The following is a 12,322-nucleotide window of genomic DNA, read 5'->3' as shown; positions in this document are numbered from 1 at the left end:
TAATGGCCATACTAGGTGCGCCATTAGTAAGGGTTTTTCTAGTAGTGGCTAGGTTTACCCCGCGCGCGCGTCGTTTGGGGCGGCCGTTGGAGATGCTCTAATCAGAATCTACTCTCAATTATCCGCAGAACTTTATGGAAGTCATGAGCCTCTATGTTTTCCTCATCATGTCACTCACCTAGATGGATTTCACTCATGCTCCAGCACAGTAACTACACAACATAGACAATCGGCAACTTCACCTCATCCACCACCCTACTTGCCACAGCCTTCTCGAAGAACTCGTCAGTGATCTCATCACCGGATTCCATGCCGAGCCTAGTGCTCTGCATAATGAGCATGTCTTGGCACCGCATATAGGGTGGCTCCTTGTCTTGTGCCAGCAATGTAAATGTGATATAAATCTTGCAATATGGTGCCATATTCCCGTTATTTGGCCGTGCAATGTACTTCATTTTATTGGTTCTGATGTTGAATGCAACGAACTCGTTTGTCTTGTTGATTAGCTGCATACAACATGATATGTCCCTGTTTAGCTCAAATGGGAAGCGTAGCTCGAGGGCTGAATCAAGCTCAAGATCTTTGGAGTCAGAAGTTTCCTGCAATGAGAATAAAATAGATCATGGAGTTAATGTGGTCATAGTGTACCCATGTTACCAAATCACTAAAATAACTGAAAAAATGGAGATTCTACTTCGGCCAAATGACAAAAAAATCCACATAACTTTGAGTGATCTCTGGCTAGTGGAAATATGACCAATGTTAATTTGTGTTCTGTATGAATTTGGCTCAGATACACATGCCACCGAAATATTTAGGATCCACCAAATTACTGAAGTTCCCAAAGTTTTGATGAGTTTCATTCGAAAGGAGAGCCTGAATGTTACCTGGCCTGGAAGTGATATATTCTTAATGTCAGCATCTAGTTTATTCAGTTCATCGACGACGTCCATTATACTAGGCCTTTTTACGGGATCGGCCTCCACACATCTCACTGCGAGTTCAATACATCTCTGCACTGCTAGGATGTCAATTAAGTAAGTATTTTCCTGCATTGGCATCCCTTGAAGCCTTTTCTTCCAGTTCTCATGTACCTGCGGTATATATATAAAGATTCATAAGCGCACGCATTCTTGGATAGTGTGATGATACCAGAAAAAACATAACATTTGCTCAAAATATAGTACAGAGGCTTACAAGCTCGATAAACTGTTGGGGAGAAGTCATCTCACAACAATTGTTGTAGCCCTGAGCTCCAGCCATTATTTGTAAAATTATGACACCAACACTTTTTCGAAAAGGGGGGGCTCCCCGGCCTCTGCATCAAGAGTGATGCATACGGCCATCTTATTAACCAATAATCAAATTGTGCCAACAAAGTTCCAAAGTCTCAAACTTAAAGAAAGAAAAGGCAGCTCACACAGAGCGCAAAAGGCTAGATACACAAACTAGCCAGGAAAAAATGCCACAACCGGCTGGCTAAAAAAGGTAGGTAAACTAATTGCCTATCCTATTACATGACCGCCATCCAAACCGGTTGAAAATATCCCAAGCTACCATCTCCCAACGGATAGACCCAGTAACCAAATGCTCCCTGGCCTCCATCGGAGTGAGTAGCGACCACGAACGGATCATTGCCGTAGCTTGGAAAATAACCTACAAAAAATGAATCTATGATGTTCTGTTAAAAACCAAATCATTTCTGCAAAGCCAGATGGTCCACAGCAAAGCGCAGACTCCAACCCGAATATGTCTTGCTAAGGTAGACTCAATCCCATTAAGCCAAGTCCCAAATAAAGCATTAACAGTAGTCGGTGGAGTAATGTTAAAAGCAATGTGGACCCTCCGCCAAAGGACCTTGGCCAACGGGCAATCAAAAAAGAGATGCTTAATCGTCTCATCCCGATCACAGAAACTACACCTAGTAGGTCCTGTCCAATTACGCTTTATTAAGTTGTCCTTTGTTAGAATAACTTGTTTATGGACAAACCACATAAACACTTTTATTTTCAAAGGAACTTTGACATCCCAGACATTCTTGGAAGTTGGAATTTTAATAACATCAATATACATTGACTTAACTGTAAATACTCCAGACCTAGTCAACTTCCAGCGTAATTCATCAGGTTGGTCAGAAAGTTGAACCTCCATCAGTCTCCTAACTAAATGGAGCCAATCTTCCCAACGATTGCCCGCTAGCGACCGTCTAAACTGAATATTAAGGGGGATAGATTGAAATACCGTTGCCACGAACTCCTCACGTCGTTGAGCAATACGATATAAAGACGGATATTGAATGGCCAAGGGTGAGTCGCCAAGCCAAGTATCCTCCCAGAAACGTGTAGTAGCACCATTTCCAATAACAACTCTTGTCCTATTGAACAGTAATTGTTTGACTTTCATGAGTCCTTTCCAGAAAGGCGAGTCAGTCGGCCTAACTGTTACCTGGGACAGAGTTCTAGTCTGGAGGTACTTGCTGCGAAGGATCTGCGCCCATATGGCTTCAGTCCCGGAAGCGAGCTTCCACAACCACTTACTAAGAAGGCATCTGTTCTTAACTTCAAGATTCTCAAATGCCAAGCCCTCCTTGGTCTTTGGGTCGACAGATAATATCCCATTTAGCAAGCTGGTATTTTCTTTTAAGTTCATCACCCTGCGAAAAGAAGCGTGATCGATAGAAGTCCAGTCTTTTCCTAACACCAACTGGGACCTCAAAGAACGATAAGAGAAACATAGGCATACTCGTGAGCACCGAATTTATCAAGATTAACCGGCCTCCATATGACATGAGCTTACCCTTCCAGCAACTCATTTTCTTCTCAAATCGGTCCTCGATACACTTCCACTCTCTGTTTGTCAGCCTACGATGGTGTATCGGAATACCAAGGTAGGAGAAAGGCAAACTCCCCAACTCGCACCCAAACAATTGCCTATAAGACTCCTGTTCGTCTTTGGCTCTACCAAAGCAGAACAACTCGCTCTTATGAAAGTTAATCTTTAACCCGGACAATTGTTCAAATAGGCATAACAACAACTTCATATTTCTCGCCTTGGCCAAGTCGTGCTCCATAAAGATGATTGTATCATCAGCGTATTGAAGGATGGATACACCTCCATCAACAAGATGAGGTACCAAGCCACCCACTTGACCATTCTCCTTAGCCCTTCCTATCAAAATTGCTAACATATCCACCACAATGTTAAACAGGATAGGGGACATCGGATCTCCTTGTCTGAGGCCTTTATGAGTCTGGAAATAATGACCTATAACGTCATTCACTTTAATTCCCACACTCCCTTTTTGCGTAAATGATTCGACCTGCCGGCGCCAGGCATCATCAAAACCTTTCATACGCAATGCCTGTTGGAGGAATGGCCACTTGACCTCGTCGTACGCTTTTTTGAAATCCACCTTAAAAATTACCCCGTCTAATTTTTTGGAGTGAATTTCATGGAGCGTTTCATGAAGGACAACCACCCCTTCAAGGATGTTTCTGTCTGGCATGAAAGCAGTTTGGGATTGTTGCACCACAGAATGCGCAATCTGTGAGAGCCTATTAGTCCCGACCTTGGTGAAGATTTTGAAACTAACATTGAGGAGGCAAATTGGCCTGAACTGCTCAATTCTCACAGCCTCGGTTTTCTTAGGGAGCAATGTGATAGTTCCAAAATTCAAGTGAAATAATTGAAGCTGTCTAGAGAAAAGATCCTGAAACATAGGTAACAAATCCCCCTTAATAATGTGCCAGCACTTTTTATAGAACTCGGCCGGGAACCCATCCGGTCCGGGAGCCTTATTGTTTTTCATTTGTGCAATAGCATCAAACACCTCCTTCTCCGAAAATGGGGCAAGCAAGATATCATTATCGGCAGTAGACAATTGAGGTACATCCTCAGTTCTGGACTCATCGAGGGTCACACAATTAACCTCCGGAGGTCCAAATAACTGCCTATAATACTCTGTAATATATGTTTTGAGATTATCCTGCCCAACAATAGTACCCTCATCTTGTTCAAGTTGGAAGATACGCTTCTTTCTGTGCTTACCATTGGCAATCAGGTGAACGAATTGAGTATTGGCGTCCCCTTGGACCACTTTGCGAACCTTAGCTCGCAACACCCACTTCAACTCTTCTTCACGGAGAAGTTCTTTCAACCTCTTCTCCACCTCAGTTTTAACCTGGAGCTCAGCAGGCAGCAAAATCGCGGATTCAGCTTTTATGTCCAGGGCCTGTATAAGAGAAAGGAGCCTATCCTTCTCAATCTTATACACCCCACTGAGGTGCTTAGCCCAACCCCGTAAGAAACTTCTCAAATGCCTAATTTTATTCTGCCAACGCTCGACAGCCGTCCTACCTCCTACACCCTTAGCCCATTCCCTGGCAATGAGGTCTAAGAACCCCTCACGTTCGAACCAGGCCATCTCGAATGAGAAGGTGTTTTTGTTTCCCACATGGTTCGGCTCCCCGGAGTCCACGAACAGTGGTGTGTGATCGGATATTCCCCGCGAGAGAGCTTGGACCGTAACAAGAGGGAACTTCTGTTCCCACTCCACGCTCGCGAGAACTCGATCAAGCTTTTCATATGTCGGGGTAGGCAAGGCATTAGCCCAGGTAAACTTTCTACCAGAAAGCTCTATCTCCCTCAGATCCAAGCTCTCAATAATGGTATTGAACATAAACGACCATCTGTCGTCAAAGTTATCATTATTCTTCTCCTCTCTCCTCCGAATGATATTGAAATCACCCCCGACCAACATCGGAAGCTGCTCGGACCCACAAACTCGAACAAGGTCCGCTAGAAACTCCGGTTTAAGCTCCGGCTGTGCGGCACTGTAAACCGCCACCAAGGCCCAGTTGAAACCATCAACTTTAGACCTAACCCGAAACTTAACCGCAAAGTCGCCCATCACTACACTCCGGACCTCAAGGGAATCGCATCTCACTCCCAGCAAGATACGTCCCGATCGTCCTCGCGGAGGTAGGCAATGCTAGTCGAAATCAACACCACCCGCAAGAGAGGAAAGAAACTGAGGAGCAAAATTATCTCTACCAGTTTCAGAGAGAGCAATGAAATCTAAACGATGCTCCAGAGATGCCTCAGCGAGAAATCTTCATTTAGCCAAGTCCTTCAGACCTCTGCTATTCCAAAAGATTCCTTTCATAAGTCTTCATGATTTTTTTTTCCGTACGAATCCTAGCGCTCCTACTTACCGCGGATGCGGGATACACCTTCCGCTTCCACTTACGTTTGGGTTTATCATTGTCCACCATCCGGTCCTCATAACCGGTCTCTGGTGGTTGATTCACTACAACTTCTACACTAACCTCCTCCTCGTCGGACTCATTAGTGGGTGGTGCAAGGTCCGCACACAAATTGTCCAGCACTCTCACCCCCAACGCATCAATCTCAGCATCATTCATAGGTCTCACTGCCGCAAGATTTCGAATGGTTTCTAAAGCGCGTTCCGCTTCCAGATCAAGAAGATCATTAACCGAGTTGGAAATTTCAGAATTGGTATTCCCTAGCGAAACCCCTAATTGATTTGCATTATGAATAATCTCATCCGTAGAAAAATGCAAAATAGAATTGGATAAGTTGACTGACATACCGGTAGTGACCTCAATGTCACGAAGCTTGGCCGCCCTCATAGCGCACCTCTGCTGCATGTCATCAACCTCCGGGTGGTCCTGGAGACGAGAACTCATCCGTCTCCCCTCCGAGACCGGGTCAGGGATCCCACCGAAAGCAATAACCTCCTCCCGAGTAGCGCCACTCGTAGGAGGCAGCGGCGGAAGGCTCCCACGACGCACGGACAGGAGGCCGGGTGAGGTAGGTGTCGGCGCCGCCTGCCCGAGCACCCCCTCTGCCCCAACCCTCAAGCCTGAGGGCGTCACCATCCCGACAGCCGAAGGCGAGGGATGGACCGGGGCCACCTGCCCCAGACTCCCGCCGAGCACCACAGGAGAAGTCGCAACAGCCGGTGCCGAAAGGGAAGGGTCTGAGGCCACCTGCCCCAGACGGCCTCCCTCATGGCCGGCCAGCGGCGGCGAAGCTGGCGTCGCCGGGGCCACCTGCCCCTGACAATCGCCGATCAGCACAGGAGATGCAGCAGCAACCGGTGCCGAAGGGGAAGGGTCCAAGGCCACCTGCCCCAGACGGTCTCCCTCTCGGCCGGCCAACGACGGCGATGCAGGCATCGAGTCAGCCACCAATCGTCCGCACGAGACCGCAGTGATCCCAGGGGGGAAGGGGGCCACCTGAGGCTCCACATTCCTTCCCCCCCAAAGTCGTCTCCGAGTGGCCCATCACACAGTCTCCCACCATTGGACAAACAGCCGGCATAAGATCCAACACCGGGAGCGAGCACTCAAAAGCATCCTCAGACTCCACCCGATCGCTCCAAAGCCTAGGAGGAGCAGACGCAGGCTCAAAAGATCCAAACCTCAACGTGCTGTGAGGTACCGACGAAGATGGGGCCGGCTCTATCCCAGATCCAGTCTGGGGCAACTGAGCAACCGGTCCCGACCCGTTGGGTCTCTCTCGACCAGCCTCATCAGTCGGATCCTTCCTAGCCCCCGCATTGTCGTCTCCCTCGTTTATATCCATATCAGTACTAACACCCGCCTCGGCAAACAACTCAGAGTCCTCAAACTCAATCTCAAGAGGGAATGCCTCTCCCCTGTAGGTCCAGTTAACCACATCCGGGACGAACTCGATGTCTAGAACACTCACTCGCAATCTGGCCACCCCATGGGCGCGAGTGAATGTCATATCCACTTTCTCAGTTTTGCCAACCATGATACCCAGACTAGCCACAACCCGAACATCTGTCAGAGCCTCAGAGGGTGCCCCAGAAAAATGCAGCCACACCTGAGTAAGGGGCTTCCCCTTAGGCTCCACTTTCTTCCAGTCTTGAAACTCCAGAATACAATTAGTACCTGGCACCTTACACATCCCAAAGCTCAGCAACCGCCGCAAGTCCTCTACCGACGGGAGGTCAACCCTGAACACGCGCTCCTCAATGAGAACAAGCTCCCACTGAAAGTCTCCCGGAGCCAGTTCCTGAAGCCTCTGCACAATCTGGGCTTGTCAATGAACACATCGTACTTCTTTGTGATTCTGCGCTTGTCAATGAATTCTGGTGGCATGTATCCTCTGCATGGTATTGATAAATACAGTAAAGGCAATGCAAGCATAACATATTGACATTGAATGAAGAGAAATGGATCAGACATGCTCAATCAACTTACAGTGTTCCTTTCAGAGTTTGAGTTATATGCGTTTTGGATGAAGCTAAGAGTCTTGACATGCCGAAATCTGCAATCCTAGGCATCATGTTTTTATCCAACAGTATATTATCCGGTTTCAAATCCAGATGATAAATATAATCACTCCGCCCATTATGAAGATGATTTAGACCCTCACAAATTCCCTTAATGATTTCGTATCGAGTGGGCTAATCAAGACCACAGGATTCATCTGCACAAGAGGTATAAAGACAGGCATTATACTTGGACTGTCGGACATAAACGTATTGAATTAAAAGTATTAGAAATACCATCATACCAGAAATATGCTTAGCAAGGCTTCCACCCTCCATATATTCGAAGCAGAGAAGTCGCTCTATTGTTTTAGCGAAAACAAGGTCTCCATTCATCTCGACATGTCTATGTCGTATTTCATAGCAGTAGCCAATTAAGCGTACAATGTTCGGATGCTTGACCTTCATAAGATTACGGAACTCATTTGTAAATTCCGTGTCATCAATTCCTTGCATGTTGTAAAGCTTCTTAACGGCAATTTCTTCACCATTGTGCACTCCCTGTTAGATAAAACCCGGTGTTAAAATGGAGCACTTGCTCATAGCAAGTGATAACTACTATCCGGAAATCACGTCGTACCTTGTAAACTTCCCCATACGCACCACAGCCAATTTTTTGATCGTCAGAGAAACTTTTGGTAATCTGTTCTATCAACTGGAACGTGAGATCCATTTCAATCTTCAGACGTTCGTCTCCCTGAAAATCACAAAATTCCTCAGACAAAACACAACAACATAATGCATTTTTCTGAAAACCGGACTCAACACTGAATCCTCGAGTGCATGCATTAGTCAGACAAGTGAACCGCTAGTAAATTTCTGTAAAATGCACTTCCATAACTGAAAAAAATAAAATGAAGTGGAATTATTAAGTAAGAGTTGCAGCTATTCAACTTACTTGGAGATAGCGCAAATGGAAGAGCTCAGAAAAATTAAGAAAAGCGGTTTGATCTGATTAATAAGCAGAGCAAGTTGAATTGACTCAACCATGCGTGTTGTAGAAGCAAGCAAATCAGCGCTGGAGGCAGCAGAGCTGACAGCAGTGTAGGTGATTTGTTTGGCTACGTGATGAGAAGTTTGGTTCTACTAAGAAATAGGTTTCTTTTCCTAAAAACAAAATTTGCTTGGGACCTGTTTAATATACATATTTGAGACCTGCCTCACAAAAAAACTGTTATGCTGATGTTGGCAATCCCTTTTTCTGCACTACATAAGCAAAAGAATCCCCCTGCAGGCTTCAGAATCAGACAGATCTCTCTCTCTCTCTCTCTCTCTCTCTCTCTCTCTCTCTCTCTCTCTCTCTCTCTCAGAAAAAAGGGTAACTGAGATCTAACAAGTTGAGAGGAAGAGCTATGAACTTGTTGTGTGCAAAATGGTAACTGAGAGGGGATCGATTGAAAATTTGGCATTCTGATAACTAGGGCATGAGTGCATAAGTGATTTGTTTGGCTACGCGATTAGTTTGGTTCTAGTACTGATGGGTACTTTTATATACTACTTAAAAATAAAAATCTTGAGACCTGCTTAATATACCTTATTTGAAACCTGCCTCACAAAAATCTGTTATGCTGCCCCTTTTTCTTGCGCTACATAGGAAAAAAAGAAAAAAAATCTTCAGAAACAGACAGATTCCTCTCAAAAAAAGAAGAAGAAAACAGAGTGGGTGGGAACTAAGAAGTGGAGAAGAAGAGCTACGATGTTATGACCGGTTTGGTCTATAACCGAAAGAGGCCCACCGGGCATTAGTATTAGGGGCTTGACCCACAAGTTATCTTAGGCAAGTTATTTTAGGCAAGTTATCTTAGGCTAAAGTTATAGATACTAGTTGTAAGACATCGTTTGAGATCAAGCAATAAAGATATTATCATCTTCTGTTGCCCGGCTCCCTGAGGAGCCGGAACCCTAGCCGCCACCAGCCAACCGCCGCCGCACCTAAACCCTAGCCGCGACGGCGCCCACTCGCCGGCGCGCCCGCTCCAGCCCTCGTCCACCTCCTCCTTGTCCCTATAACCTGCGTAGCCGCACTGGTAGGAACCCTAGTCCAACCAATTTGGTATCAGGTACCCGGGTTTCGACCATGTCTTCGCCACCTCCAATTCCGCCACCGCCGCCACCACCGCTGCTGCCCGTCAACTCCACCACCTCCGCTGCCGCCAACTCCTCCACCGCCGCCGCTTCCGCGCCGGGCGTCACGGCCTCGCTCTCGACGGGCGCCACGGCGTCGTTCTCGGCGCCGTCCCTCCCGGCGCCCGGCACCGCGCCGGGCCACGGGCGGCCACCGACCCCCGCCCAACATACGCCGCCGCCGTCACCTCCCCCGCAGCCGCAGCAGTTCACACAGGAGGCCATGGCCGGCGTCCTCAACAACCTCGTCGCCGCAGTCCAGGGCATCCGCCTCTACCTGGCAAGTCCGTACGTGCCGCCTCCACCACTCCATCCAGCCATGGCCGCAAATCCGCAGGCGCTGCCATGGTACTCGGTACCGGGGGCCATCACCGGAGGCTACCCGGCGCTCCCCGCCCCGGCGGCTGCACCGCCGCCTTGGCCACAATGGCCGCCGCCGCTCGCGACGGCAACCGCGCCACTCGCCGCCACAACGGGGCCGCAGTGGCCCACCTGGACCGCGTCGGCCGCGCCTTCTCCCGCCGCGCTGTCCCTTCCAGCGGCCACGGAGCAGGGTCCTCCACCGCCCCATCCCAGCCCTAACCTGGGCCGGTCGTCGCCGAGCGGGCTTCCGATCCAGGAGGTACGCTTTCCGTCATCGCCATCGCCACTCCCCGACTGGCTTCACGGGCCGCCATCGGCCTACCCGGGGGCCCGCTCGCCGTCCGGTTTCCCGTTGCAGCCCGAGGCGTCGGGCGCCACCGGGAACTACGCCGGGCCTTCCACCATGGACCGCGCACCATCACCCGCCCTACGCACCGCCGAGGAAGTGGGCCAGGGCGCGCCACACCAGCAGCTGCCCCGGTTCGCCAAGATCGACTTCGCCACATACGACGGCTCCGACGACCCGCTTAACTGGCTCAACCAGTGTGACCAGTTCTTCCGCGGACAGCGCACACCCGCGTCGGAGCGTACTTGGCTGGCTTCCTACCATCTTTGCGGGGCCGCCCAGACATGGTACTACGCCCTCGAGCAGGATGAGGGCGGCATGCCCCCGTGGGATCGTTTCCGAGAGCTGTGCCTTCTTCGTTTCGGGCCACCGGTCCGCGGGAGCCGCTTGGCCGAGTTGGGACGCCTGCCATTCACCTCCACGGTGCAGGACTTCGCTGACCGCTTCCAGGCCCTGGCGTGCCACGCGCCCGGTGTGACGGCCTTACAGCGGGCGGAGCTTTTCATCGGCGGCCTTCCCGACCACATCCGTGTGGACGTCGAGATGAAGGGGCCCCAAGACCTTTAGACGGCCATGTACTATGCCTGGGCGTTCGAGCAGCGCGCCCAGGCCTTAACGCGTCCATCCGCGCCACGTGGGGGCCGACAGCTTCCCCGGCCGTCTCCAGCAGCACCGGCGTCGTCCACAGCCGCCCCGGCACCCACCCCGGCACCGACGCGGCCATTTAGGCGCCTCACTCAGGCGGAACAGCTAGAACGCCGGCGCCTGGGCTTGTGCTTCAACTGTGATGCGCCCTATGCACCGGGCCATGTCTGTCCCCGCCTCTTCTACTTGGAGACGACAGACGAGACTGAGGAGGACACACTGGAGGATGGCCTCGGCGCTCCAGCCCTTGCGGAGCCCGCAGCGGCACCCGCGCCCGCTTCGGCCACCGCCCTCGTGGTGTCCCTACACGCGCTGGCCGGCATCCATGATGAACGGACGATGCTCTTACCGGTCATGATCCAGGGCGAGCGCCTGGTGGCCCTAGTGGATACAGGGTCCACGCATAACTTCCCGCCGGAGACCACCATGCGGCGCCTTGCATTACAGCCAACCGGCCGTGAGCAGTTGTGAGTCACAGTCGCTAATGGCGACCGTCTACGCTACCACGGGCTCGCCCGCGACGTGCCCATCACTATCGGCGACGAGCACTTCACCATCACCTGTGCCGGCATCGACTTGGGGTGCTTCGACTTCATCCTCGGCGTCGACTTCTTGCGCACTCTTGGTCCTATTCTATGGGATTTTGAAGAGCTGACGATGACCTTCTGGCGGTTGGGCCGCCGCATTCGGTGGGACGGCATTGGGGGTGCCGCCCCAACCACTCCACTCCAGCTGGCTGCGACCACCGCCACGGCCGAGCACCCACTACTGGAGAGCCTCCTCCAGCAGCACGCGGACATCTTCACCGAGCCAAAGGGGCTGCCGCCCGCCCGCACGTACGATCACCGTATACATCTTCTGCCAGGCTCCGCGCCGGTGGCGGTACGGCCTTACCGCTACCCACAGTTGCAGAAGGATGAGTTGGAGCGGCAGTGTGCGCTCATGCTCGCGGCAGGTATCATCCGGCTCTCCACTTCGCCATTTACTGCGCCGGTGCTTCTCGTCCGGAAGTCATACGGCACATGGCGTTTCTGCATCGACTACCATGCCCTTAATGCTGTCACACTTAAGGACAAGTTCCCTATTCTGGTGGTCGACGAGCTCGTCGATGAGCTCCACGGGGCGCACTTCTTAACCGAACTCGACCTCCGGTCAGGGTACCACCAGGTGAGCATGCACCCGGATGACATCGCCAAGATGGCGTTTCGGACTCATCACGGCCACTTCGAGTTCTTGGTTATGCCCTTTGGCATCACCAACGCTCCGGCGACATTCCAGGCTCTGATGAACGACGTCCTCAGGCCCTACTTACGCCGGTTTGTGCTCGTTTTCTTTGATGATATTCTGATCTACAGTGCGTCTTGGGCCGAGCACCTCCAGCACGTCGCCATCGTCTTCAACGAGCTTCGAGCGCACCACCTCCACCTTAAGCGCTCGAAGTGCTCGTTCGGGACGCCTTCGGTGGCCTACTTGGGCCACGTCATCTCGGCCGACGGGGTGGCTATGGACGCCGACAAGGT

At 50.9% G+C, this 12,322-nt stretch overlaps 1 pseudogene; it reads right to left on the bottom strand.

The window, feature by feature from the left end:
* Nucleotides 1-212: 212 nt before the first annotated feature.
* LOC119309117 lies at nt 213-9,673 on the bottom strand (annotated as a pseudogene).
* Nucleotides 9,674-12,322: the final 2,649 nt, after the last annotated feature.

Source organism: Triticum dicoccoides, chromosome 5B (assembly GCF_002162155.2).
Source record: "Triticum dicoccoides isolate Atlit2015 ecotype Zavitan chromosome 5B, WEW_v2.0, whole genome shotgun sequence".
Lineage (NCBI taxonomy): Eukaryota > Viridiplantae > Streptophyta > Magnoliopsida > Poales > Poaceae > Triticum > Triticum dicoccoides.
Note: the sequence above shows the minus strand (reverse complement) of the source record. Positions and strands in the feature narration are given on the sequence as shown.